We start from the raw sequence: 19,103 nt of genomic DNA, 5'->3' as shown, positions 1-19,103 counted from the left end.
AAGCACACCTGTACAGCAGAATTATCTGTTATTTATCTGTTCAACAGAGACTATTGGAGGACAATCAGAGAAAACACCAGCAGAGGATCGAGGAGAAAGAGAAGTAGCTTCAGGATCTCAGAGAGTCTGTGAAGACACACAAGGTGAGTTTTAATTAATAGAGAAAAATAAATACTGCTGTTTCACACTCAGATTCAGTCTGATTCTAATGGTGTGTGTGTGTTTGTGTTTTTGTTTGTGTGTGTGTTTGCGTGTGTGTGTGGTAACAGCACTCTGCACAGACATTAGTGGAGGACACTGAGAGGATCTACAGTTGTGTTCAAAATTATTCAACCCCCACTGAAATTGATTGTTTTGGTCGGTTTGACATTGATTATGATCATTCAGTCATCCTGCTTACAATTAAATCAAAGTGGCACGTGTAGGTCAGACAAATATAACATAACATTTATAATGAAATAACCACAAATGTATTTTCTGAGCTCACATCATTATCAGTTTTATTCAACCCCCAAGTGACATTCAATCTTAGTACTTAGTACAACATCCTTTTAAAGATATAACAGCTTTTAAACGTGAAGCATAGCTTGACACAAGTGTCTTGCAGCGATCTACGGGTATCTTCGCCCATTCATCATGGGCAAAAGCCTCCAGTTCAGTCACATTCTTAGGCTTGCGCACTGCAACTGCTTTCTTTAAGTCCCACCAGAGGTTCTCAATCGGATTAAAGTCTGGTGACTGCGATGGCCACTTCAAAAGGTTCCAGCATTTAATATGCAACCATGCTCTAGTGGACTTGGAGGTATGCTTGGGATCATTGTCCTGTTGAAAGGTCCAACGTCTTCCAAGCCTCAGGTTTGTGACGGACTGCATCACATAGTCATCCAAATCTCCTGGAACTGAAGAGAATTCATGGTACCTTGCACACGCTGAAGCTTCCCAGTACCTGCAGAAGCAGAACAGCCCCAAAGCATGATTGACCCCCCGCCATGCTTCACAGTAGGCAATGTGTTCTTTTCTTCATAGACCTTGTTCTTCCTCCTCCAAACATAGCGTTGATCCATGGGCCCAAACAGTTCTAATTTTGTTTCATCAGTCCACAGAACACTATCCCAAAACTTCTGTGGTTTGTCCACATGACTTTTGGCATACTGCAGTCGACTCTTCTTATTCTTTGGGGACAGCAAGGGGGTGCGCCTGGGAGTTCTGGCATGGAGGCCTTCATTACGCAGGGTGCGCCGTATTGTCTGAGCAGAAACTTCAGTACCCACATCTGACAAATCTTTTCTCAGTTCCTCAGCAGTCACACGGGGACTTTTCTTCGCTTCAGGTAGCGCACAGCAGTCAAAGTCAGCATCTTCTTTCTGCCACGACCAGGTAGCGTTTCAACAGTGCCCTTTGCCTTGAATTTGCGAATGATGCTTCCTATGGTGTCTCTTGGTATGTTTAACATCTTTGCAATCTTCTTATAGCCATTGCCCTTCCTGTGAAGGGTAATCACCTGTTCTCTTGTCTTTCTGGACCATTCTCTTGACCTCACCATGTTTGTAACCACACCAGTAAATGTCTAGAAGGTGCTGAGTATCACAGTCATTTTAAAGCTGCCTAATTGGTGCTTATTAGGCTTTATTGCTGCTCCCTGATATCCACAGGTGTTTTCAATACCTGATTGAAAACACTTCATTGAACCTCTGTTCTTCAGAGTGGTAGTCTTTAAGGGGTTGAATAATTATGTCAATGAAGAATTCACAAAAGAAACATTTACTACTGTATTACAAAACTAATTGATGTCATTTTAGTTGCATATGGTTCTTTAAGAAGTCCTTGTAGGATTTTATTCTGAATACAATTACAAATGTACACTAAATTCCCTAAAACCATTTACAGCATTGGGGGTTGAATAATTTTGAACACAACTGTACCTGTTTGTTGCTACTACTTTCTTCTTCTCCTTAATCTTTCTTTTCCCCACTTCCGCTGTCTGTTCTCTCTCCTTGTCTGCTCCCAAGTCTTTCTGTCCCTCAATCTCTTCTCGCTCCACCATCTTACTATCTAACTTTTTTTTCCCTGTGCCAGTGCTGTCTCCATCAGTCCCAACTCTTCTAAGTCTTTTCGTCCCTCCATCTCTTCTCTCTCCGCACTCTCACTCTCTTCCCTGTCTTCCTGTACCTGTTTTGTCTCCATCAGTCCCAACTCTTCTAAGTATTTTCGTCCCTCCATTTCTTCTCTCTCCGCACTCTCAGTCTCTTCTCTGTCTTCCTGTACCTCAATCTCCTGCATGTCCCTACTCTCAGTCTCTTCTACTTCACGGTGCTCCTTCTGTCCTCTCTGGTGTTCATCTATTTCTCTCTCTACCTCATCTTCTCCTGTCCTTACTTGCTGCCCCACCTCCTCTCTTTCAGGAACACATGCTTTGATAAAAATACAAAACAAAAACACAAACACACACAATATATAAAAAATGAGTACCCAAAGAAATATAAGCAGATATAAACCAAACAGAATTACAACCCAATATGTAGAAAAAATAGCTTAACTGAGATGTAAATCTGGTCTGGACAGGTACACAATACAGGATCAATCTTAAATTGTCATGAATGTACTGATGTTATCATGTGACTTACCTTCAAACAAACCTTCAAATAGGCAAATCTTCTCCATGACCGCATGCGCTAACACTGGCGTCTCAAAGGGGCATTGGAGCTGGGCGACCCACTTTTTATTTTGCATTCTATTCTTTCCCCGCAGCAGGAGGGGAAAAAACACAAGAGCTTTCAGTTTCTCCATCTTAACAAAGAAAAGCATATAAGCAAACAGAGAGAGATTTCCTTTTAATGGCTGACTTTGACCGAATAATGAAGAAAAAAAATCAATAAAGTCAATAAAAGGACAGAATAGATGGCAACTCCTTTAATATTCTTTTTTAAAGCATCTCAGGGCGAGACCTCAAGGAGCTTCTAAAATGACATGAAAATTTTCTAGTCAAAAGGGGACTACGCTAAAGATGATCATATATAATATTTTTGATTATTTTTCAGTGTCACAGTTACAAAATTCCCCTAGTACCCTATGTTTCATTTCATAATTTCAGTGTTTATTAATATTCTAAAATGTGGAAAAAAATACAGTACAGTACAGAAATGTTTTCTTTATTATGTCACTTTATCAAGAAGCTTCTTGAGGTCTTACTCTGAGATGCTCTTTAAGCAATATTAAAGGAGTTCCCATCTATTTTTTCATTATTCTGGCAAAGTCATCAATTTTAAAAACATTTATCATTAAATAAAGTTTTGCCCTTGAAAAACATGTTTTCAAAAGTATATTTTTTTCTACTTAACTAATTTCAGACATTTAGGCATACACTTTCAGATCAAAAGTTTTTTTTAAAACAAGATAAACCTTTTACGGAAGTGTCCCAAAACTTTGGACCACTAGTGTACTCTACTGCATTACCAGTGAACCAAAAGAAAAAACCTAAGCGTTACGCAGAATGGATACAAGTTAAATATAATTTATGTTGACAGAAAGCTCCCATTGCTAACCAAAAGAAAAAAACTGTGTTTATGACCAACAGGGAACTGTTGTCAAATATTTTGGCCTGATTCCGTGACTTTTTTACTTTTTGAGCCCATTCTTTGGCCTTGGTCTGGAACATTCTCATGCGAGCTGTCTGCCTGGACTTTAGGTCCAGCAGCTTTCCACACTGAGTAAGGAGGAGAGATGGAGAGAGTGAGTACACAGTATGACAGAAAAAATGTTCTAAACTGTGGTATGTGTATTGACTAGGTAGACTAAATATGCAGCTAAGCTTTAATATCACAAAGCTTGTTATGTACCATATCTTAATGGAAAATATGAATCTCCGTTATTGTTTGCATTATAATTTATGTTGACTAAAGTAGGCCTACTTTATTGTAAAAACAATGTCTCCGTCTAAAACTAGCCTATTATTATTGAATTTTTTTCTTGCAAATAAAACAGTTAATCCAATTCAATTATTTGTCTAATATCTATACTCCTACGACAATTAACCATGATTTTTATTTGTTCAAAACAAGTTTAGTGGTTTTATACAAGTTTCTAATAAGTTTCACAAACGGATGGTCTCTTCTTGTAGGGGGCATCCCACACTATATACATACCATATATGGACTTATTTTACTGTAGCATTTGGGAGAAAACATAATTTTTCCACTTTAAATGCCTATAGAAACTTGATTTCTATAAAGTTTCTCAAAAGGATGGTCTCTTCTTGTAGGGGGCATCCCACACTATATACACACCATATATGGACTTATTTTACAGAAGAATTTGGGGGAAAAGGCCATTTTTCCACTTTAAATGCGTATAGAAACTTGATTCGTGCATAAGCAAAACATGATGACATGAGAAATTAAATAACCCGGAAATAGGAGCCAAGATCAACCCTAGCAACTAGTAATGCCTAGTTTATTTATACCAACGTAACTGTTATTTTAGCAGATCTCAGATCGGCCTGTATACGATTTAAACAAAATCAATGGTCTCCAGCCAATGAAATTCAATGTTTCAAGAATTGCATGGTTATTATTCAATGAATGCAAATATTAATACATTCATGTAGTACTGTTATAATGTTAATCACATAACTTCCAAAATGTAACCAATAAATTACACATTAATATAACAAAATAGTTACTTGTTATGACCATTTACTATTTAAGTTACTGTGTAATATTACCCTTAACCCATTTTGGTTAATACTTACTTTGGTTAAATTTCGATTTTACACACTTATTGCCTTGCAGTTAATTATCATTAAGAATAATTGTATTACTGAATATCCAATTTGTCTGATGTGTTCCTTGTCACCCATCCCTAGGTCCAACAAATTTATCCATGGTTGACAATAAAGTAAATTGTATCTCTTTTATATCTTTATAATGCAATAGAAAAGGCTTAGGATTTGCTCGCATCAGGTCCTCCCTCAGTATGAAATACTTTGTTGTGCGGCATGTTAATAATTATAATTTATAATTTATTATAATTTTATAAGAAATTTAACAATTTAGACTATACAATAGTGCAAGTGACTTGAGTGTGCATTAATTACAGACATTAGCTATTAAAGTTACAGTGCAGTAGATGAGTTAATGAAGTTATTAAAGGTACGGTGCAGACAGCAATTCTTTTGGATGTCCTCAATGGAAGAGAGTGTAGTTCCTGTGATGCGCTGGGCTGTTTTCACCACTCACTGCAGTGCCTTGTGCTCAGCAACAGAACAGTTCCCGTAACAGACTGTGACACAGTTGGTCAGTATGCTCTCTATCGTGCAGCGATATTTTATGCCAATAAAATAACCTTTATTGGCATTAAATAAAGCAGTATTTGTTGTCCAAGTAATACAGTGGGATAAAACTGGAGTTTGCAGAGGATAAATTAAGTTAATAATAAAAAAGCCAAAAGAGTTTTGTTATATTACACTACAAACTTGCATGACAGTAGGTATTTTTCAAAAGGCTGCAATACTTTAAATAACATTCTGTTCCAATGCTACACATTTGACATTGAATCTTTCTACTGCAGACAAAAGTACATTTTTCTATTGCGGTGGTACTCAGTAGGGTTAGGTATTTTCTTTTATTTTTCAATTCCGTTTTTGATTCTGCTTATCGATTCTGATTCTTTTTGATTCCCTGTTTTGATTCCTAAGTTGTAAAAAGTAAAGTGAAACATTAAGATATCAAACTGTATGCATATTTTGATTCAAAATTCTAGAAAATGGCAACATCTCTGCTAGCCCATGCAATAGGGTACGTGAAAGTGTCAAACATCACATAGATAAACAAGTCTAGTTACATCTGCTTGTTGGAAAAAGTGTTAACAGAAGTACTAACTAACTGTGATATTTATTTGTAAATAAATCGTAAAAATTATTTGTATTTTTAAGTTATTCAGATAACCTAGCTAGCTGTTTCCATTTTTTTATGGCATTTTATTTTACTATTCAAATATCTGTGAGAAGAAGAAAAATAAAAGCTTTTAAATATCAATCTGGTTATGTTATGGCCATTGATCTTCTAATTTAAGTATAACAGCTCTTTGTGTAACAAAGCACTTACAAAAGGCTTAAACCTGATGCAATGAGAATTGTTTTCTGCATTTGGGGATCGGCATGAAGCCTATAGTGACAACTTAAGTTATATTGTTTGTGGCCAAATATTCCGAAAAATACATAAATAACTACAAAAACTACATATTCTAAACGTAAACCACAATATATAATATTGAGGAGACACACAGACGTTCCGCTTTTAAATAAAGCTTTAAAAGCGGTGTTTCTGGAAATTACCGTAGTTTACTAAGTATTCGCGCATAATGAATCTAGACGGCGGCTGGCTTGACCGTGTATTTTCAAACTGCGGCTGGCTTGACCGCGGTAAAATTAGCCTACCATTGCCATTACCCTAAGATCAATTCTACTGTATATATCTCCTGTATATGTTGCAGTTTGAAATACAAATAAAACTGTGCTTTATCGTCTTTTGACATGGCTGATGACAGCACCACTATTCGACAGACTGAGTTCGCTGATGTTTTAACTTAAGTGGTAACGTTAGCCTACGGGGTTCCGGGGGTCAATAAATTGCTCCAACCACTCCGCATGGACTCCTAACCCAGATTTGTTCCCAACTTGTGGGCAACGGGACAACCTGTTTACTGCCTATACATCGTGCCCGTGGAAAATGCATTTTGATGCATCTGTTATATGCAACTGTGTCCCTGTGGACACCAAAAGGTAACCTCGTTATAGCTGACCCCAGATCAGTATTTCGCATCATGCGGCCTGCGATTTCTAAAATGTTATACAAACGGATGGTCTGTTCTTGTCTCTTAGCTGTCCATCGTATTCGATGATGACGCTTGCTCCGGGGATAGGGGTGGGGGGTGGGAGTTCAGCAACCTTGCCGCTGGTGCCACTTCTCATGGGCGTAAAGTCCGATCCTTGAGCCGCACACTCGACCGCAGATGGAGCAGGGAAAACCAGACACCAGGGAGGTACCAGCCGCCCATTGGTGTCGCTTGATTCGCCTCATGGATCGTTGGTCTTGGTTGGTTTGGTGTATTTGAGAGACCGCAGTGGCACAGGTGGCCTGCCAGGCTGATCTGTTAAGTGCCAGAGATTCTAGCTGCGTGAGGGGGATGTTTGCTCGCTTTAGGAGGTCCCTGGTATAGTCCTTGAAACGTCGCTTTTGCCCTCCAGCGGAGCGTTTAGCACCCACTAGTTGACTGTAGAGGACTTGGCGGGGCAGGCGATGTTCAGGCATGCGTATGGTGTGCCCTATCCAACGCAGATGTTTTTTGGCCACAGCTGCTTCCATACAGATTGAGTCAGTGTTGCTGAGGATAACTGTATGGGGGACTCGATCTTTCCAGGACAAGCTGAGGATCTTCTGTAAGCAGCGAATATGGAAGGCCTCTAGGCTGATGATGTGCTGGCGGTATAGAGTCCATGACTCGGCCCCATAAAGCAGAGTGGAGAGACATACCACGTTGTAAACAGCAACCTTGGTACTGACCTTCAAGTTACGATTTTCAAAAACCCTGCTGCGTAGGCGTCCAAAAGATGATGATGCTTTATGTATCCGGGTATGTATTTCTGTGTCAAGGGAGCAACTTGAAGACAGAGTAGAGCCGAGGTAAGTGAAGTGGTCCACTGATTTAAGTGGAACACCATTTATATGAAAGCTGGGGGATATGGACACGGGGGTGGTGAGATAGAACATGACCTCGGTTTTTTGAGTGTTAACCTGTAGGCCGAAAGATCGGTACAGACTGGATATTGTGTTGAGGGCGTACTGCATAGAGTCCGGGCTGTGGGCTAAGACTGCACAGTCATCAGCATACTGAAGCTCACAGATCTGGCGGGTCTTTGTCTTTGTGCGGGCTTGAAACCGACGGATGTTGAAAAGGCTTCCGTCAGGTCGATACTCCACATGGACACCGTCTTCATGTCCCAGGACACGGTGGAAGAGGCAGGAGATGGCAGAGAGGAGGATGTTAAAGAGCATCGGAGCCAAAACACAGCCTTGCTTCACCCCAACGTTTACCCCAAAAGACTCTGATTGGAGTTCTCCCATGAGCACTCTGGCTTGCATCCCGTCATGCAGCTGCTGTAGGATGCTGAGAAACTTGGGTGGTACCCCAATTTTGGAGAGGTGTTTCCAGAGCAGCTCACGGTTGACGGTGTCAAAGGCTTTGCTGAGATCGATGAAGGCTACGTAGAGGTCTTTGTGTTGTTCTCGGCTCTTCTCCAGCAGCTGCCTCAAGACAAAAACCATGTCTGTCGTGGATCTGGTCTTCCGGAAGCCACACTGCGTTTCTGGAAGCACAGCTTCCGAGATGTGCCCAACCAGTCTGCTGAGCATGATCTTGGACAGTACTTTCCCTGCGACGGAGAGAAGAGATATCCCGCGGCTGTTGCCGCAGACTGCTCTGTCTCCTTTCTGCTTGTATATAACAACAATGTTAGCATCCTTCCAGTCCTGTGGGAGGATCCCTTATTGTCCCAGATGTTTTGAATCAGGAGATGCAGACGACGCGTGAGTATGTATCCTCCATGTTTGAAAACCTCTGCAGGGATTCCATCGGGTCCAGCGCTTTTGTTGTTCTTCAGCCCTGAAATAGCTTGCCGTAGTTCTGAATAAAGTGGTGGAGTATCCAGGTACATGATTGGTGGCATGTCTGGCAGATTATCCAGGATGTGTTGGTCAACAGGGTTAGTATGGTTGAAGAGATTCTCAAAATGATTTACCCAACGGGCAAGAATCTCGTGGCGGTCCTTGAAAAGCATAGACCCGTCAGCTGATCGGACTGGGGCAATCGCCCGCTTCCTGGGGCCGTACAAAGCTTTTATCGCATCGTAAAAGCCTTGAGTGTTATTGCAGTCTGCCAGGTTCTGGATTTCGTGCGCCTTTTTCACCCACCAGATGTTCTCCATAGTCCGAAGGGCTCGCTGGGTTTCTGCTCTTACAGCAGAGAAGATGGTTATATGGGTGGGAGATCCAGGGCACGACAGGAGAGCTTTATGGGCTTCATGCTTGGTTTTAAGAAGTGACTGTATCTTAGCTGAGTTACAGTCAAACCAGTCCTGATGATGTTTCCTTGTTTGACCAAGCGCTTCTGAGGCAGCGTTATGAATAGCCTTGCGCAGAGCTGGCCAGTCAGCTGATTCCTCCGGGATCATGTTGAGGTTTTCAGCAAGGAGCCGTCGGAGGTTGTCTTTGATGGTGAGGTTATTCAACGCTGTACAGTTTAGTTTCTTGTTTGGGGCTCTCCTCTGAACACGTGGTTGAATACTCATGAGTAGTTTGGATCTGACCATGAGGTGGTCAGTCCAGCACTCAGCTCCACGCATAACACGAGTGGTGAGGACATCTCGTCTGTCCTTTTGACGGACAATCACGTAATCAAGGAGATGCCAATGTTTTGAGCGGGGGTGCTGCCAGGTGGTCTTGAGCCTGTTCTTCATCTGGAATATGGTGTTAGTGATGACCAGCTGGTGCTCTGCACAGAGGGAGAGGAGTCTGAGCCCATTGCGGTTCATTTTCCCCACACCATGCTGGCCGATGACTTTACTCCATACCATATGCTCCATACCCACTCTAGCATTGAAATCTCCCATCAGAATGAGTCTGTCCTTAGCCGGGGTTTTCTGTAGGATGGTATCAAGAGCTCTGTAGAAATCCTCTTTGATGTTGTACTCGGCATCAAGAGTTGGAGCGTATGCGCTGATAAGAGTGGCGAAGCGTTCCTTTGCCAAGGGAATGCGCCATGTCATCAATCTTTCATTGATGCCGATAGGGGTTTCGGGAATGCGCTGCAGCAGTTTTGTCTTCACAGCAAAGGCAACACCATGATTACGACGAGTGCCTTCGGGGACCCCCTTCCAGAAGAAAGTGTACCCAGCACCAACCTCTGTCAAGGAGTCCTCCCCATGTAGTCTGGTCTCGCTGAGAGCTGCAATGTCGATATTATATCTTGCAAGCTCCAGGGCCACCAGTGTTGTCCTGCGGTGGGGCCTGTCCGGAGTTTCGGCCAGGTCCAGCAGTGTACGAACGTTCCACGAAGCAGTGCTTAGCTTATTTTTCACTTTGATTTTTCAACCGCGAGAGGGGGATGCTCCGACGGTTGCGGTTTACCGTCCGGAGTGTGGGGATTCATTATGCGCGCATACTTAGTAAACTACGGTAATTTCCAGAAACACCGCTTTTAAAGCTTTATTTAAAAGCGGATCGTCTGTGTGTCTCCTCAATATTATATATTGGGGTTTACGTTTAGAATATGTAGTTTTTGTAGTTATTTATGTATTTTTCGAAATGTTTGCATTATAATTTATGTTGACTAAAGTAGGCCTACTTTATTGTAAAAACAATGTCTCCGTCTAAAACTAGCCTATTATTATTGAATTTTTTTCTTGCAAATAAAACAGTTAATCCAATTCAATTATTTGTCTAATATCTATACTCCTACGACAATTAACCATGATTTTTATTTGTTCAAAACAAGTTTAGTGGTTTTATACAAAATTTCTAATAAGTTTCACAAACGGATGGTCTCTTCTTGTAGGGGGCATCCCACACTATATACATACCATATATGGACTTATTTTACAGAAGAATTTGGGAGAAAAGGTCATTTTTCCACTTTAAATGCGTATAGAAACACTATTTCTAAAAAGATTCACAAACGGATGGTCTCTTCCTGTAGGGGGCATCCCACACTATATACATACCATATATGGACTTATTTTACTATAGCATTTGGGAGACATAGTCATTTTTCCACTTTAAATGCGTATAGAAACACTATTTCTAAAAAGATTCACAAACGGATGGTCTCTTCTTGTAGGGGGCATCCCACACTATATACATACCATATATGGACTTATTTTACTGTAGCATTTGGGAGAAATTGAGATTTTGCCACTTTAAATGCCTATACAAACTTGATTTCTGAAAAGTTTCACAAACGGATGGTCTCTTCCTGTAGGGCAGGGCTATTCAAATCTTACCCTGGAGGGCCGGAGCACTGCAGAGTTTAGATCCAACCCTGATCAAACTTGCACACCTGTGATTTTCTAGCGATACTGAACAGCTTGATTAGCTTGCTCAGGTGTGTTTGATCAGGGCTGGAGCAAAACTCTGCAGTGCTCCGGCCCTCCAGGGTAAGATTTGAATAGCCCTGCTGTAGGGGATATCCCACACTCTATACATACCATATATGGACTTATTTTACTGTAGCATTTGGGTGAAATTGTCATTTTTCTGCTTCAAAAGTATAAGAAACATCTCGGTTACGTCTGTAACCTTCGTTCCCTGATGGAGGGAACGAGTAGTTGTTGAGAGACAGACTTCTCTCAACTTCAGACTTGATTCTGAGAACCTATCATCTCCGAGATAAAAATAAAACGCCAATGGTGATTGTCAAATAGCCCGCCCACGCCAGTCTCCGCCACGTACATACGGGTATAAAAGGAAGATGGCGGCGGTCATTCATCACCCTTTGTGCTGAGGAACCTGAGCTCCTTGCAGCGGATCGGCAAAGCGCTGTGGCATGAAGACACAACGTCTCGTTCCCTCCATCAGGGAACGAAGGTTACAGACGTTACCGAGATGTTCCCCTTCAGTCGGTCCCTCGACGTTGTTGAGAAACAGACTGGGGATATATATTTACACGCCACGGCGCTGAACCGTATTACGACCTCAAGCTGATTGACACTGACTAGGCTAGCGAGTCAAGTGAGCGGTGCAGCGAAATGTAATCTTCCAGTGAATAATATCAGACATACTGCGAAGCCTGTACTGACAGTCATAACGGAGAGGATGATAGCCTTGTAAGTGAGGCGCCATCCGGAGCTGCTCGCACTGGGAAGAACAATGTTCTCTTCCTGGAGAGTGTGTTGCGGAGACCACATCCTGCCATACGGGAGGTAACATGTGGAAAAACTAACATGGTCTTCTGTAAGAGATAACATGCGAAACGTAGCCGGCCGAAGGGGGCCAGCCTTCGTAGCTATGCCACTGGAGGGGAGGTCACAGATTCACCAACAGGGGAATTGAGAGTGAGGAATCATCATACGGGACTACCCAACGGGGGGAGTCACTACGTATGGAGCAATAGTCCTAGAATAGGGGTCCACCTAAGTAGGGGCGACTCTACCAGTACTGGACTTGGTTCCAACAGACCGCTCCGCCTGGTCTGTTACCAATTGGGATGGATGGAATACCTATACTTCACCCAAGAGAGGGGGAAGTAGGGAGGCAAGGAATATCGCACTGTACCTACCTGGTTAGGCAGTATGTCGCTGTGCAGGCGTACGCCCAGACCAGACACCTGTCTTACACAGAAGTATGTAAAACATTGGCTGACATTAGTTCCACTAGAAGGTTATAGAACCTTGTGAAGGTGCGGGGCATAGCCCAACCCGCAGGTTAACAAATGTCTGCCAGAGAGGCACCCTTGGCCAGTGCCCAGGAGGAGGCCATACTCCGAGTGGAATGGGCTCTCACTGCAAGCGGGCACGGGCTATCTTGGGATCGGTATGCCATGGAGATGGCGTCCACGATCCAGTGTGCCAATCTCTGTTTGGAGACAGCCCTTCCCTGGTGCTGTCTTCCAAAACAGACAAATGGCTGCCCAGACCTTCTCAGGTCCTGTGTGCGGTCCAGGTAGAGGCGCAATGCGCGTACCGGACACAGCACATCGGAGGTTGGGTCTTCTTCCCTAGAGGGGAGCGCCTGCAGGTTCACCACCTGGTCCCTGAAGGGAGTAGTGAGAACCTTTGGCACGCATCCGGTCCTGGGTCTCATGATAGCGTGCGAGTTTCCAGGGCCGAATTCAAGGCAATCCGGAGACACGGAGGATGCTTGGCAGTCCCCTACCCTCTTGAAGGAAGTGAGCGCCATCAGGAGGCCCGTCTTACTCCGTGAGTAAGATTGGAACCTCCGAGGGGCTCATGGGGGGCCTCTGTGGGTCTTTCTCGTTGAGAGGGACACCAGGACGAGAAGAGGCACCGTCTAGAGGCGTGTAACTGCCTAGTAGATGGGGCCCTACCCTGGGTGATGGTCTCTGCCGTAGAGGGGGAGTAGCCATCTCAGGATCTTCTCGTCCCGTCTAGAGACATGGGTGTTCCAGAGATCTGATCTGGGATGCCAGAATGTGTCCTTCCCCTGATAGAGCAGGTCCTCTGTCAGGGGAATGGTTCAAGGGGATTCGCTGTCCAAAGCATCAGCTCTGAAGCCAAGTGCGGTTAGACCAGTATGGTGTAACCAATAACACTTGGTGCTCCTGCTCCCTGACCTTGCACAGTGTCTGGAGGCAAACAGGTTACCTGGGCCTACCCGAACAGCATCCAAAAGACCTGGACTGCGCAGGGGATGAGTCGGCACTCTCCACGATGCATAAACTGACAAGAAAGTGCGTCGGCTGTCTAGTTCAGTTTGCCCGGGCCAGCACGTGCTTGTCCCGCACGAGAGGCCGCAGCCTGCTCAGTGCAAGTAGCACAGCCCACAACTCTTGGCAATTGATTTGCCAGCGCAGGCGGGGGTTCGTCCAACGCCCCGCCTGCGTGCCAGTTACACACTGGACTGCACCCCTGCAGGGAGGCGTCAGTTGTCACCACGACCTGCCTCGTAATCTGCCCAGAGGGACCTGAGTACATCGAAAAAAAGGGGTAATGGTGCGTCGGCAGCAGGGCGTCATCATCATGCGCCTGCTGCCGGTGTGCCACGTTCTCCTTGGAACTCGACTCTGAAGCCAGTGTTGGAGCGGTCTCATGTGTATTACCCCACGAGGACGACATGTGTCCAAGGAGCATCTGAATTGTTTCGGGGGACCGCTGTTTGCCTGAAATGTTCATTTCAGGCAGTTCAACACAGGCTGGGTGCGTACTGCGGACAGTTGTGCAGACATGGTGACAGAGTTGAGTTCCATACCGAGAAAGATGATGCTCTGCACTGGGGATAGCTTGCCCTTCTCTGGGTTGACCTGGAGTCCCAATTGATCTAGGTGCCGGAGCACCAGGTCCCTTTGTATACATAACAGATCTCCATGGAGGTTTCCCCCTTGACTTCCGCTTCCGGGGTGCCGCGTGTGGGGGCACAGGAGACGAAGTCGAAGGGGTCCTGGGCTGCTGGGAAGCAGACATCACTCGAGATCTCTGAGGCCTCTGGGCGGCCGAGTCGCAGCGCAGTAAAATGTTGCTAATCGCCACTGTCTGCTTCTTCATCCCCCAAAACTGCTGAGCGCAGTCCTCGACAATGTTACCAACAACCCACCCTACGAGACGGATGCATCAAGAAAGCGTCAAGAAAGCAGACTTTCTCAGTGTCATTCATCTGCGCAAGGTTCAGCCGGGGGTGTCTCTCCTGGACCACTACCGTGGACATCGTCCGACCTAGGGCCCGCGCCGTCACCTTGGTCGCCAGTAGAGTGCTGTCAGTGGCGGCACGGAGATCCTGCATTCTACCCGGGTCGGCCTTACCCTTGTGGGGCTCTCTCAACACCCTGGCCTGGCGGACCTGCAGAATGGCCATTGTGTAGAAAGAGGAGGCAGCCTGGCCCGCGGCAATGCAAGGCTTCGACACCAGTGATGCCGAAGTCCTAGACGCTTTGGACGGTAGGCGTGCCGGATTCCCCCCAGGTGGTAGCCGTCTGCAGCACAGGTGCACCGCAGGCGCACGTTCCACCCGTGGGATCTCGACGTAGCCTTTGGTTGCCCCACAAACGAGGGAAGTAAGGGAGCTGGAGCTGGTTTCACTGGAGCGGGCCATGAGTGGAGCGCTCAAAGTTTAACATAGCTCCTCATGCACCTCCGGGAAAAAAATGGTACCTGGGGTGGGCGCGGTTTGCACCGCGCTCCGACCTCAGGAACCACGTATCCCTGGGTCAGCACAGTTGACATCAACTCTTCTTTCTCCTGAGCTCGACCGCTGGGGGTGGAGCTCGGATTCGTCAGAGTTGGATGCCAGTCTCCCTCCGATGCTGCGAGCGACATCTCATCTACGCCACGCATCGTTTCCGAGTGCGTGCCTGAGGATCCGGACGGTATGCCACTGCCGGTTGGAGAATGTTCAGAAGAGCGAATCGGGGTGCGATCGGCCCGTGAGGACTTGGCTGGCGGGTTTACGTTCGCAGAGGTCCCCACATCACTAATGCTGCTAATACAGGCGGACTTCAGGGCCGTAGCCACCGATGTCACGGCCCGGGTAGCAGACGAAATGGTGGCTGGTTCCCATAGGAAGACAGCCACCCGTGACCGCAACTTCTGAATGACAATCTGCCCGCAATCTGACAATCTGCCCGTTCTCGACACGCGTCGAGAGACTGACAGAAAGGGAACATAATTTGATTCTTCTAATAACTCTATTTTACTATAGGCCAATCATTAGAAGTCCTTTGACATGTTTTTTACTGTTTGTGTGAAAATCACATACTTTTTACAAAAGTAAAATTCAAATCTGCTTTGCTTATGTATGATTTCTGTATGTTTTGATGTCTAAATGTTCTAACAACACAAACAATTATAACATTTTAATGACGAAATTGGTGAAATCAAAAGTAAATACCTAGTAAAACAATTCTAATGACTTATACATGTAGTATAGTAAAGCACTTAAATTAACATTTAGTATGATGTTAACATTAATTAAAAAAAGATTTAAAGCCCTTTCAATATATATATATTTTTTATCAAACTTAACAGAAATCATGTTTCTATAGGCAATTCAAGTGGAAAATGACCATTTATCCCAAATGCTACAGTACAATGAAGCCATATATGGTGTGTATATAGTGTGGGATGCCCCCTACAGGAAGAGACCATCCGTTTGTGAAACTTAGAAGTCAAGTTTCTATAGGCATTTAAAGTGGAAAAATGACTATTTCTCCCAAATGCTACAGTAAAATAAATCCATATATGGTATGTATATAGTGTGGGATGTCCCCTACAGGAAGGGACCATCTGTTTGTGAAACTTATTAGAAATTGTATTTTTACATGCACTTAAAGTTGAAAAATGACAATTTCTCCCAAATGCTACAGTAAAATAAGTCCATATATGGTATGTATATAGTGTGGGATGCCCCCTACAAGAAAAGACCATCCGTTTGTGAAACTTTTTAGAAATAGTGTTTCTATAGGCATTTAAAGTGGAAAAATGACTATGTCTCCCACATGCTACAGTAAAATAAGTCCATATATGGTATGTATATAGTGTGGGATGCCCCCTACAGGAAGAGACCATCCGTTTGTGAAACTTTTAGAAATCAAGTTTCTATATGCATTTAAAGTGACAAAATGACCATTTCTCCCAAATGCTACTGTAAAATGAGGCCATATATGGTGTGTATATAGTGTTGGATGCCCCCTACAGGAAGAGAACATCCGTTTGTGAAACTTATTAGAAATCAAGTTTCTATAGGCATTTAAAGTGGAAAAATGACCATTTCTCCCAAATGCTACCGTAAAATAAGTCCATATATGGTGTGCATATAATGTGGGATGCCCCCTACAGGAAGAGACCAATCCGTTTGTGAAACTTATTAGAAATCAAGTTTCTATAGCCATTTAAAGTGGGAAAATTACCTTTTCTCCCAAATGCTACAGTAAAATAAGTCCATATATGGTGTGCATACAGTGTGGGATGCCCCCTATAGGAAGAGAACATCAGGTTGTGAAACTTATTAGAAATCGTGAATTAAAACCACTAAACTTAATTTGAACAATTAAAATCATGGTTAATTGTCGTAGGACTATAGATATTAGACAAATAATTGAATTAGATAAAGAATTGGATAAACTGTTTTATTTGCAGGACAAATGTCAATAATAATAGGCTAGTTTTAGACGGAGACATTGTTTTTACAATAAAGTAGGCCTACTTTAGTCAACATAAATTATAATGCAAACATTCCGAAAAAAAAAAACATAAATAACTACAAAAACGACATATTCTAAACGTAAAACACAATATATAATACTGAGGAGACACACAGACGATCCGCATTTAAATTAAGCTTTAAAAGCGGTGTTTCTGGAAATTACCGTAGTTTACTAAGTATGCGCGCATAATGAATCTAGACGGCGGCTGGCTTGACCGTGTATTTTCAAACTGCGGCTGGCTTGACCGCGGTCTAATTTTACCAGCAGCGCGATGTTACAGTAACAAACTTTTAACGCACACGCTGCCGTTTTGACGCATGGCAGCATGTAACGTGATTCAGAAACACAAAAATAATGAAACTTAATTATAATTCACTTACAGATAACCTTATTTATAAGGTATGTTGCCTTTACTCACCTATTTAAAGATGGCGCGCATAAGTTCATTAGGTGAACTGAGCGAACCGAGCATCGCTGGTGACGTCAGTGGCGGCTCCAGACACTTTTGATTGGGGGGGCAATGGGGGGTCCTGGTCATTTCAAGGGGGTCTCATGAAAAACCAAAAACAAAACAGTGGACACGGCTAATAACTGCATATTACTGCTACTAAACAAATAAAACCAGATCCATGCACACTGTCAAAACAATGACGACAGGCAAAACAAAAAGCCGTGTCTTTTGACAGAATATTCAAGACACTGGTACTGTTTGAACCACGAGTAACTAAAACCCTTGGATGCTGCCCCTGAGATTGAAAGAACGACAGGGTTATGATTTTAATTTAGGCTGTCTTGGTTTCTCGTCTGGGTCATGGCTTAAATCCCCTGTTAAATCGTTTCCATTTCAAATAACGTATGTGCAACATTAAGTGCAAAATGAAAATAAAAATTCAATTATATCAATTACATTTGTAATCATAAAACCCGTGTAGGAACTCCCAAATGTAATTGATATAATTGAATTTTTATTTTCATTTTGCACTTAATGTTGCACATACGTTATTTGAATTGTATATTTAGATACACAATTGCATTGTCAATTTACATACTGCATTGCCATTTTGCATATTACATTGCAAATTGAATTTTGCAACACATAAGCTTCCATATGCGAGTTGCTGCGGTCCCACCTCCTCATCCTCTAATTCAGTGGTTCTCAACTCTGGCCCGCGAGATCCATTTTCCTGTAGAGTTTAGCCCAAACTCTGATAAAACACCTGTTGAGGCTAATCAGTGACTTCAGGAACAGACGCGTTCAACTTAATGTAGGGCTGCACAGATTGTTTGGCATATCGCATTAAAGTACCGCGAGAGCGATTCAAATCCGTACAGAACAATCTGCACTTGAATTGCTCTCGCGGTACTTAAATCTCATACTCTGATAGATTTGCGCAGCGACGCATTAAGTTGAACGCCTCTATTCCTAAAGACGCTGATTAGCTTGTTCAGGTGTTTATATCAGAGTTCGGGCTAAACTCGGCAGGAAAATGGATCTCGCGGGCCAGAGTTGAGAACCACTATCTAATTCCTCGGTGTCCTCTATTTCTAATTCTAGGATCAAGCAGGGCTCGCCCTCCACTGCAACGGGTATATTTTCAGTCCTATTTCCGTCTGCTGTCAATTTGTTTTTAGGTATGACGAAGCAATCCATTTTTAGCTTAAAGATATAAAGTGCGTTGCAGCACTTGCGGGCTCGCGGCAGCGCCTTTAACGCAATGACGCGAGGCGCAGCGGCAGCAGCGTTCATGGGGCGTCGCAGTGATTCTTATGTTTATATTTTTTATATGTCGAATAAATAATGAATTATTATTGTTCTGCGTAGTTTGAAGAGGACCATTGTTAAATCTTTATCCCGGATATATATATTTTAATATATATTAAATATTTTTAATCACGGAGGCGGTGGGGGGTCAAATGGGGGGTCAAGGCGTTTTTGGGCGGGTCTTGAGACCCCCAAGAGTGACGTCACTACCGTTGAAGACGAAGCGTGATATTTGGACGCTTCTGCTCCCCACTGAAGATAATTGAAAGGATTGGCGTATCCCATGCACGCGAAATTGGAGTTTGGCGTATATATCATACGCAGTTTGAAAGTGTAAAGTCGTGTTATTTATACGCAGGTTGCATGTAAAGTTATGTCTTTACTTGGGGAGGAATTGACAGATTAGACAATGTGACTA

Source organism: Triplophysa dalaica, chromosome 21 (assembly GCF_015846415.1).
Source record: "Triplophysa dalaica isolate WHDGS20190420 chromosome 21, ASM1584641v1, whole genome shotgun sequence".
Lineage (NCBI taxonomy): Eukaryota > Metazoa > Chordata > Actinopteri > Cypriniformes > Nemacheilidae > Triplophysa > Triplophysa dalaica.
Note: the sequence above shows the minus strand (reverse complement) of the source record.